Here is an 11,373-nt window from a genome sequence, read left to right as displayed (position 1 = left end):
CATTCTGTCACTTTTATGTTAAGGAAAATTGTCACAAAATCAGGGCAAATACACATATGTAATAAAGGCTATATTGCCACTTACCTATGCCGCAAGGTGAGGGAGAAGACAGATAGATGGACGCAATGGAAAATAGCATGTATATAACATGCTTAGACTTGGGATGGCGTCTGAGGAGGTGAATGGTGGCCTGACATTTAAGAGAGGCGCCTGTCATCACGTGAGGCCGGCGCGATCCAAAACGCGCCGTAGCGGCGGAAGTGCGTCACAGGAAGTGACGTGCCGAGGCCTGGGCAAATGGCTGTTGACCAGGAAGACGGTGCGTTCCAGAAAATATAGCCTTTATTACATATGTGTATTTGCCCCGATTTTGTGCTGATTTTGACAATTTTCCTTAACATAAAAGTGACAGAATGAGTTTCAACAGGCTTTATCCGTTTAGCTTTAAAATGAGAGACCTCCTTGCCTGTCTGGATCCCTTGCTTGGTTTTATACGGCTTACAGCACCGGATATACGAATTACTTAAACCTTTATTGTCTACTGATGTTCCTGCAACGTCTGATGTATTTGCCATAATGAACTTGACTTTGTACAATTTTGAATTTTGCATGATCACTGGTCATGTATTATGTCTTTTTATGTTTTCTTTTTCTTTTTGTTTAATATGACTTTCAATTCTCCTTCTGTAGTATCTGACGAAGGCATTGGTATGCCGAAACGTTATACATATTGTCGCATGTGAAACTAACATCAATAAATGTACCTAAGCATCGATACCTAAGGCTGCTGTTAATTTATTGGATCTATTGGGGTGGAACCCTACAGTCAGTCTCCATACAGAGTGCGCTGAATACAGATTTAAGTTGATACATATACATTTTTTGTTGACATATATGATAAAATGTAGAAATGCTCATTCTTTTCCATTTTTCCCATGACATGTCCATTTATGTGTTTGCCTTTTGAAGGTCGTGTATTTTGCTATAGTACTTTTTTATGGTACAGGTGAAACTCTGAACTATTTATGGAAGGAAATCAAATAAAAACAATTCTGCATTTTTTCCCCCGCACATGCGGTATGAATGAAATGTCAGCTTGGTTCTGTAGATCAGTACAATTACAGCGATAACAAATTTCCATACTTTTATGTGTGTTGTTGCATTCAGAGGCGTAGCTATAGGGGGTGCCGAGGTAAGAGTCGCTACCGGGCCCAGGAGCCTGAGGGGCCCAAAGACCCTCGTGCTACATAAGAAGACACTGGTATTATAGAAGGTGCATGCTGGTCAAGTTACTCCTCTGGCTGGAGGGAGCTGGTTAGGTCAAGAATTTGGCATGGGGGAGGGGGGTTCCGTTTAAATTTTTGCCTCAGGCAGCACGAAGCCTATGTGCTTCCCTGCCCCGCACCACAAGGGGCCCAAGCTGAACTCTTGCACCAGGGCCCATGAGGCTTTAACTACACTCCTGATTGCATTAGTTTTGCGCAATAAACAGTTTATAAAAAATCTGTATCTCCACAAGGACCCATAACATTTCAATTTTTTTTTTACGGAAGAAGTGAGCAAAAAAAACTAAACAAAAATAAAACGAACCCAGCAATTTTGGCATTTTATTTTATTACTTTTTATTCTGGGGTCACTGTTCAGGTAACTAACAGCTTTTTTTGTTTTTGGTATTTTTCAGTATTTTAATGTATTTTTATTTATTTATTTTTGCATAATGATGGCGGACCTGGTACTCATTCTTAGCCCCCTGGCTGCCATAGCAACCGCCAGCACCCTACTATCACATCACAGACAAGTTGATGGAAAGACGAAGGACCTCAGCATCTAATGGTTTTAAATAGCTGGGATTGGATTTTTCTTCAGTCCCGGCAAATACAGGGGACTCACGGGTGTTAGTCATGGCCACGAGGATAAATTTAATTACATTTATTTACTAATGGTATAATTTACACATTTTTTAAGATTATTTTGTAACATTACCTCCCAGGAACTGTACCCTCCCTGGAAAGGAACTGCAACCTTGTCCATGTAACGTTCTGGCTTTCAGGTACACCAAGATGCAAAATAATTAAAGATATAGAGGCAGGAGGTTTAACTCATCCCCCCCCCCCCCCACTTTTTTTTGTTTGGGGCACAGGCATCCACTGTAATGTCTATATTACAATAATCTTTGCAGTAAATGATTTTATAGGCAGATGTAACACCACAGCTATGACTACACAGCATAATAGGCGTACACACTGGAATACGTTACATAAGTGAATATCATTATGAATTATTACTTCCTCATTGTTTGTTTGTGCCATTTTTATCCAGTTCCCGAGTGAAGAATTTTTTTGCATTTCCTGCTGGTAATATTTTATGTCTGGAGCACTTAATTTATAGCAGTAATAAAATACATCCAATGCACAGGTGTATATAAAGCAGAGGGGCCCCAGGGTGAGGACATGTCCTATATTTTGCGGTGTGGAGGTACGGACCCAAAAATCCACGGAAGCGCTTCTGATCCGTGCCTCAGCTCCACAAAAGATAGGACATGTACCATCTTTTGCCGTATTTTGTGGATTGCAGACCCATTCAAATCAATGAGTCTTCACTGCAAAATGGGATTCACACAGCTGGTGCCCGTATATTGAGGACCGCTATTTGCGCTCTGCAATAGGTGCACCATGGCCATCGTCATGTGAATGGGCCCAAAATGGATGATTACAACTAAAAGGAACATTCGTCTGTTCGGAACGTTTATTTTAGCTGGCAGATGATAGACCATTATTGTTTGAAAAGAAGTCAGCCACTACAGATGAAGGAAGTTTTGGAAAATTTGATTCAGCTGCTTTGCCGAATTTTACCCCAAAATTTGTGACTAATTACTTTGTACCGAAGCGCATTTGTTTTGTAAGTAGCAGGTGCCACAGGGAGCTGCAATAGCGCAGCTCCCCATCATTGTACACCTCGGATGCCGTGTTCACACATGATCACGGCATCTGAGAGTAATAATACAGTGTAAAATTAACATTAATCAAATTTAATCATACATACCTCCTCCATTTGCTCGCAACGGGCCAGCCGCCGCCATCTTGCTTGAAGATCTTGCACAGCCCGAGATGACGCCATCACATGGAGCCAGCAAAGTGAAGGAGAGCACACTGCGCATATGCGGGCGCCCTCCATTCATTTCTATAGGAGTGCTGAAAATAGCCAAGTCCCATGCCCAGCTATTTTTGAAAGTCCTATTGAAATGAATGGGAAGCACATCGTGCTTTTTTCCCCAAAAATTTCTCACCTTCCCACTGCATTGTATACAATATTAAATGGTGCCATTAGAAAGTATAACTTGGCCCACAAAGAAACAAGAGCTCATACGGCTATGTAAACGGAAAAATAAAAACGCAGGGGGTAAAGAACAAAAACGCATAAATGGAAAATCACCGAGTCCTGAAGGGGTTAAAATAAAAAAAGTAAAAATGCCACAATAACATGTACAATCACCATGGAACAGCTGTCTACTGATGAGATGCTGGCTTTTTTTAATATCAGAGTCATGTCTCAAGGCCTATTTAAAGGGTGGAACATTGACTTATAGGACAGCTGCCTTACATCCGGTGGCATTAGAGGCAGAGCTTAGTTAAGAGCTCATTTGCATCCCTTTTTTCCCAGAATTCCAGAGGAGCATGTATGGCCTATAAGTCTCCTCACGCCGACTAAGGTGCTCTCTCCCCAAAGAGGGATAGTACCCCCCACATCCTGACCTAGGCCTCTCACCCAGTTAAACCAGTAATCTCTGCTCAGCACTGATGAGGGTCAATCACCCCGAAACAGCTGTCTGCGGATGGGGTGCTGGTTTATTTAATATCAGGGTCATATCTCAGGGCTTAGATAAAGGGTTGAACATTGACTTATAGGATCGCTGCCTTACATCTGGTGGCATTAGAGGCAGAGCTTATTAAGAGCTAATTTGCATCCCTTTCATTCCAGAGGAGCATGTATGGCCCATAAGTCTCCTCACGCCCACTAAGGCGATCTCTACCCATGGAGAGATAGTACCTCCCAAAAAACAATAACGTATAAAATGCTTGAAAAATGTGGCTTTTTTAATGCTGAAATAAATTGCGTGTGTGAAGAAAAATCTATTCTCGACATGACACATGTTCAGGCACGGTGTGTCATCATGATAAACCGGTCTGTTTGCATTTTGGCAAAACTATGATTCAGAGTTCAGAATCAAATCTGTCCCTCCCCGCCCCTCTCGCGTTACATACTTTCTACAATTATTGCTGTTATTTCTAATAAAAATCTTAATTGCTGAATTATTTTAGTGGATGACCTGTTCAAGACAGACCTTTCAAAGGGGGGAGCTCCATTCAAATCATAAAACGCAGTGCTTGCTTTCAGATGAAAACTGATAATGATTACAGATATTGTATTGGGTTTCCTGGACAGAGTCTAGTGCATTTTTTTTCTCTTCTACTACTCAGACTATAATAATTTGTTATGATCACTGCCTGAGAGGTGCAGATCCAGTTAGTCAAGCTCGGTCTCGTTCTGCAGTCTGTGATTGTAAATGGGCAGTGAGTAAGCTGAAGCCGGAAGATGCAAGCAGACTGACACTGAGCAGACGACTCGTCCTCATAGTGAGACTTCATATCCCTTCTATTCAACACAGCGCAGGTAGGTTCTACAACAATATCCATAGAAGATGTGCTTTATACCTATTTCTACTTGACTGGTGCTTGTCTTGTTGGGTAACTGATAACTTATGGACTGTATCATGATCTCGTGAGTGGTTACAGAGTATTTTGCAGTTTGGTTGGAATTTAAAGGAAGTAAGTTACTTCCGTGCGTCCTATAACTTTTTTGGAAATTTAAGGGACACTTCTGATTCTGGTTTACATTTAAACTAAATATAAGTTTCAAGCTTCATTAGATAAAAAGTTAAATGTCAGATTTGTCTTCAATCAGCCGCTGTGTAAATGTAAGAAGAACATCACCATGGATTTGGAGGTTGTTAAATATGTGGTGTGATGGTAATAGAAGCTCTGGGCACTTGCATCGAAAAACATACTCCAGCCAGAATATAAGGTACAAGCCATGATTCTTCTTCAACGTGGTATACATCAGCTCAGCTCACATCTGGGATGGAGACTTTTAGGGGCCTCTTTGGTAGACCACCATAAAGTCCGGGCCAAAATAATTCCGGCAAACCCAAGCCAACCTGCGGATGCCTAGGCAAAGCTGTGAAGATATTAACAATCATTTGAAAGCCTCGGCAATTAGGTAGAGTCGGTGCAGTTTTCAGCCACACTGTGCGTCTCTATCATTACTTTTTTAAAATTCCACTAAAAGTCGTCTTTGGAGATGTGTCCGTCCTTAGCTCTCCTGTATGATGACTGACAGCTGCTTATCAGTCCAATTATGCTGTGTATGTAGGTATTAACCCCTGAAAATCAATGTTTTTTTTATGTTTCTTTATGGCTGAAATCTTAAAGACTATAGACACCTTAAGGGCAATTTTTTTTATGATTGCTTTTTACTCATTTTGGGCTTACATATTTTTTTTTTTTTAACAGGCCTTTATTAAAAATATTAACCTTTTCTAAGATACAGGGTTAAAAATCGCTGTTTTCAGGCTGTCAGTCTCTGTTTTCTTTGAATCCTGCATCTTACTGCTCATGTGTAACTCTTATCTCTTCACCTAATAAACAACACTCATTATAGCTGTTCTTATCAAACCGATAAGAATATGACTGAACATGTGTTTATGAGGTCAGGAGATCAGAGATAAGAGCTACACATGAGCCATCAGATGCGGGATTAAAAGAAAACGGAAACTGACAGTCTGCAAACAGGCTGATGTTTAACCCTGTACTCATAAATGACCAATATCAGGTAATCACCAATACAGGTGATTATGGCCGATGTCAGGTAATCACCTCGCCTGCCAATTAGGATAGCCTGCATCCTTGCCCGGCAATCAGCAGGCAGGAGTACCAGGCCAATCAGACTAGCTGAGGACACTTCTGAACATGTATAATTCCAGGCCAGTCAGCATGCACCTATGCTCCATGGATGCTAGGGTCAGGGCATGACATGTAAGACTCCAGGCCACTGAGATTCCTGCTGACATCCCATGTTGATCTGAGTGTGATATTTAAAGCAGATATGTGCTCCATTCTGATGTTTGTGATTTGTTGTTCTTGTCGAACTAGCCCTTTTTTCTTGGATTACTTATTTTTGACCATTAGCCTGCCTGCGACCTAGTCTCTCTGCCTTGTGATTCTGACATACCCTCATGGTCTTGGAATTTTGGCTTGGTGTTGTGAATATGTTTGTGGCTAGTTTCTCTCTGTGTATTGATCTGTCCATATAGTTTCTAAATTTTAGGCCCCTGCACTTAGTTGCTTACGGACCACCATCCAGTTTGGGGCTGCCGTTTAGGGTGATCCAAGGACGTGACGGCTTCCAGGACGTGACAGCTGAACATTTTTAATAAAAACCGAATTAATTAATTTTTGGCGTAAAATACAATCATATAAAAATGCCCCCAAAGGTGTACATGGCCTTTAAGGTCTAAAAGAGTGGCCTTGTCCAGCGTGATCTAACGAGATAAGGCAGCTCTGTATGTATGTTACTTAAAGCTGGCCATACACATTCAATAGCTGTCACCACTTTGAGACCCTTTGGTAAGACTGTTCCATTTTTATTGAACACTGATAATCAAGGCACACTCGTGCAGCACATATTTTTGGATATTATTGTACTTGGGGCTATTATCTTGTATTTATTGTTGATTAAAAGTTAAGCTTTAACAAGGTCACCCATTTTGTTGTTATATATTCTGTTTGCAGGGTTGCCCGACATTTATCATTATTGACCCATTAGCTTAAGGTTTTCTTTATATTTGCACCCACCAAATACTTACTAGAAGTGCACAAATAGTCCCACAACATAGACAGTGACATACCAGAGGGGGATCAATGGCAAAAATTCACACACAAAATATGTATTTTAACCGCCTCCAGACCGCCTAACGCACGGATGCGTCCTGGAGGCGGTCGATTCATTCCTCCTGGACGCATCCGTGCGTCATCTCGCGAGAGGCGAGATTTCCTGTGAACGCGCGCACACAGGTGATTTTTTTTACGGATCCTCGGATACATGGATGGATCGGATCCGCAAAACACATACGGACTTCTGAATGGAGCCTTACAGGGGGGTGATAAATGACAGGAGGGTGATCACCCATATAGACTCCCTGATCACCCCCCTGTCATTGATCACCCCCCTGTCATTGATCACCTCCCTGTAAGGCTCCATTCAGACGTCCGTATGATTTTTACGGATACATGGATCGGATCCGCAAAATGGAGCCTTACAGGGGGTGAACAATGACAAGAGGGTGATCAGGGAGTCTATATGGGGTGATCACCCTCCCCCCCCCCCCCCCGTAAGGCTCCATTCAGACATTTTTTTGGCCCAAGTTAGCGGAAATTGTTTTTTTCTTTTTTATAAGTCTCATATTCCACTAACTTGTGTCAAAAAATAAAATCTCACATGAACTCACCATACCCCTCACGGAATCCAAATGCGTAAAATTTTTTAGACCTTTATATTCCAGACTTCTTCTCACGCTTTAGGGCCCCTAAAATGCCAGGGCAGTATAAATACCCCACATGTGACCCCATTTCTGAAAGAAGACACCCCAAGGTATTCCGTGAGGGGCATATTGAGTCCATGAAAGATTAATATTTTTGGCCCAAGTTAGCGGAAAGGGAGACTTTGTGAGAAAATACAAAAAAAAAAATCAATTTCCGCTAACTTGTGCCAAAAAAAAAAAAAAAATTCTATGAACTCGCCATGCCCCTCATTGAATACCTTGGGGTTTCTTCTTTCCAAAATGGGGTCACATGTGGGGTATTTATACTACCCTGGCTTTTTAGGGGCCCTAAAGCGTAAGTAGTAGTCTGGGATCCAAATGTCTAAAAATGCCCTCCTAAAAGGAATTTGGGCTGCTTTGCGCATCTAGGCTGCAAAAAAGTGTCACACATGTGGTATCGCCGTACTCCGGAGAAGTTGGGGAATGTGTTTTGGGGTGTCATTTTACATATACCCATGCTGGGTGAGAGAAATATCTTGGTCAAATGCCAACTTTGTATAAAAAAATGGGAAAAGTTGTCTTTTGCCAAGATATTTCTCTCACCCAGCATGGGTTTATGTAAAATGACACCCCAAAACACATTCCCCAACTTCTCCTGAGTACGGCGATACCACATGTGTGACACTTTTTTGCCGCCTAGGTGGGCAAAGGGGCACACATTCCAAAGTGCACCTTTAGGATTTCACAGGTCATTTTTTACACATTTTGATTTCAAACTACTTCGCACACATTAGGGCCCCTAAATTGCCAGGGCAGTATAACTACCCCACAAGTGACCCCATTTTGGAAAGAAGACACCCCAAGGTATTCCGTGAGGGGCATGGAGAGTTCCTAGAATTTTTTATTTTTTGTCACAAGTTAGCAGAAAATTATGATTTTTTTTTATTTATTTTTTTCTTACAAAGTCTCATATTCCACTAACTTGTGACCAAAAAAAAATAAAAAATTCTATGAACGCGCCATGCCCATCACGGAATACCTTGGGGTGTCTTCATTTCCAAAATGGGGTCACTTGTGGGGTAGTTATACTGCCCTGGCAATTTAGGGGCCCTAATGTGTGCGAAGTAGTTTGAAATCAAAATCTGTAAAAAATGGCCGGTGAAGTCCTAAAGGTGCTCTTTGGAATGTGGGCCGCTTTGCCCACCTAGGCTGCAAAAAAGTGTCAAACATCTGGTATCGCCGTACTCAGGAGAAGTTGGGCAACTGTTTTGGGGTGTCATTTTACATATACCCATGCTGGGTGAGATAAATATCTTGGTCAAATGCCAACTTTGTATAAAAAAATGGGACACCCCAAGGTATTTCATGATGGGCATAGTGAGTTCATGGAAGTTTTTATTTTTTGTCACAAGTTAGTGGAATATGAGACTTTGTAAGAAAAAAATAAATAAATAAATTATCATTTTCCGCTAACTTGTGACAAAAAATAAAAAGTTCTATGAACTCACTATACCCATCAGTGAATACCTTAGGGTGTCTACTTTCCGAAATGGGGTCATTTGTGGGGTGTTTGTACTGTCTGGGCATTGTAGAACCTCAGGAAACATGACAGGCGCCCAGAAAGTCAGAGCTGCTTCAAAAAGTGGAAATTTAAATTTTTGTACCATAGTTTGTAAACGCTATAACTTTTACCCAAACCATTTTTTTTTTTACCCAAACATTTTATTTTTTATTTTTATCAAAGACATGTAGAACAATAAATTTAGCGAAAAATGTATATATGGATGTAGTTTTTTTTGCAAAATTTACAACTGAAAGTGAAAAATTTCGATTAATAACAAAAAATGTCAGCAGCAATGAAATACCACCAAATGAAAGCTCTATTAGTGAGAAGAAAAGGAGGTAAAAATCATTTGGGTGGTAAGTTGCTTGACCGAGCAAAAAACGGTGAAAGTAGTGTAGTGCAGAAGTGTAAAAAGTGGCCTGGTCATTAAGGGTGTTTCAGCTAGGGAGGTTGAAGTGGTTAATCAAGGGCCATTTTAATGCGTCTTAAAGGGAAACTCTCAAAAATGTGCCCTGCTGGAGCCTAGAATTTTTTTATTTTAGGCCACGGGAGTACTTTATTTTTTCTGCTTTTACTGACGAGCCTAATGCAATTATCTGTTGCTTTCAATAGTGCCACTTTTAAGTGGTCCCATTTCTCCTGGACGCCATTGGAACTGTTCTAGTCTGATAGGGACTCGTATACCATGAATCTAATTTTAGAAAAGTCAGTTTTTCTAAAATCTAAAACTTTTGTTTTTGTGTGGTGTGACTCAGTCATTTGTACTTCTATTAAAACACACTGACTGGTGATCACTAGATCCCATGCTTTCCCCCACAGTAATATCAGATACCAAATTCCCATTTGTGAATACTAAATTTAAAATGGCCTCCTTCCGGGTTGGCTCCTCAACTACTTGCTGTAGAGATAATCCCAGTAGGGAATTTATAATATCTGTTCTCCTGGCAGAACTAGCTATTTTGGTTTTCTGGTTTACATCAGGAAGATTAAAGTCTCCCATAATGATAACTACCCCTTTTAATGTCATTTTAGCCATTTCCTCAAGTAGTAGATCATCTAATTCTTTGACTTGGCCAGGTGGTCTGTATATCACACGTACACGAGTTACCTTATGATTATCAAGCTGCAATGTAACCCAAACTGACTCCAAATTGGTCTTGCTAACTTGTATTAAATTAGATTTTATGCTATCTTTCACATACAGGGCCACCCCTTCCCCTTTTCCTGCCTTTTTTGTCTTTCCTATGTAGAGAGAACCCTGGTATTGTTATATCCCAGTCATTACTCTCATTGAACCATGTCTCAGTAACTGAAACTAAATCTATATTCTCAGATGCCATTATAGACTCAAGTTCATTAATCTTATTCCCTAAACTGCGAGCATTTGTAGACAAGACTCTGAGGTTGTCATGACCAACAACCCAGCGGTCAGCCATTGGGAAAGAGGGTTATCCGTCGTCATCAACTTTGTACGCTCGAACTTTAGGGCCACGGAAGCCTGCCTTCTGCCAGATGAACACGACGACGGCATGGAGGAAGGTGGAGTGAAGGCCAAATGGGAGGACAGAGGAGAAGAGGCGGCAGGACGTGGAGTGCCAGGAGTATGGCTTTGTGGGTACTGACGGCGTTGCTCCTACTGGGCTTGGTAATGGGAGGCCAGGTGCCTTAAGGCGGTCGTCCCTAGGTGAGTGTTGGGCTTACCGGGTTTTGTGTGTTGACAGCACAGGCTGCAGATGGCAGCACTATTGTCAGCGGCTGACACGTTAAAAAAAGCCCACACTGCAGAGCCATGTGCCAGCGTCCTGGGAGCGCCAGATGTGACAGGGCATGGTGGATGGCTCGCTCCAGATACATTTGCAGTCTGCTTTTTGCCTCCTGTGCACTGCGAGTTCTGCCTGCTTCTCCTCCTTCTCCCTATCTGCTGCTCAGTCTGTCCCTCTGAACTCCCCTCCTCTTCCACTCGTGTGGGCACCCATGTGACATCCATCGACATATCATCATCGCCACCTTCACCACCACTGACATTAGAGATTTCAAAGTAGGCAGCAACAGCTGGGTCCACCCTCCTTGGGCTGATCTGGGTACTGTCGTCAGACCACTGGGTGGCGGCCGTTGCTACTTCCTCTTCCTCATCTGATGCCAAGAATGGCTGCGCATCGGTAAGGTCTGGGAATGGATGGGAAAGTAATTCTTCTGACTCGAGTGGAGGGGC

The 11,373-nt window shown here is 41.9% G+C and overlaps 1 protein-coding gene across 4 annotated transcripts in view; it reads left to right on the top strand.

Annotated features, from left to right (window-relative positions):
• The first annotated feature begins 4,332 nt into the window (after positions 1 to 4,332).
• The window catches only part of LOC122944084, a 37,618-nt gene continuing 30,577 nt past the window's right edge, over positions 4,333 to 11,373 (top strand). For 3 of the 4 annotated variants that reach the window (XM_044302306.1, XM_044302305.1, XM_044302303.1), the window contains exon 1: positions 4,333 to 4,671. The gene's annotated coding sequence lies outside the window, so the exon portion shown is untranslated. Of the gene's footprint in view, positions 4,672 to 4,962; positions 5,083 to 11,373 lie in introns of all 4 variants that reach the window. The other variant, XM_044302304.1, reaches the window with a different exon arrangement.

The sequence above is a fragment of the Bufo gargarizans genome, chromosome 7, assembly GCF_014858855.1.
Source record: "Bufo gargarizans isolate SCDJY-AF-19 chromosome 7, ASM1485885v1, whole genome shotgun sequence".
Classification (NCBI taxonomy): domain Eukaryota; kingdom Metazoa; phylum Chordata; class Amphibia; order Anura; family Bufonidae; genus Bufo; species Bufo gargarizans.
Note: the sequence above shows the minus strand (reverse complement) of the source record. Positions and strands in the feature narration are given on the sequence as shown.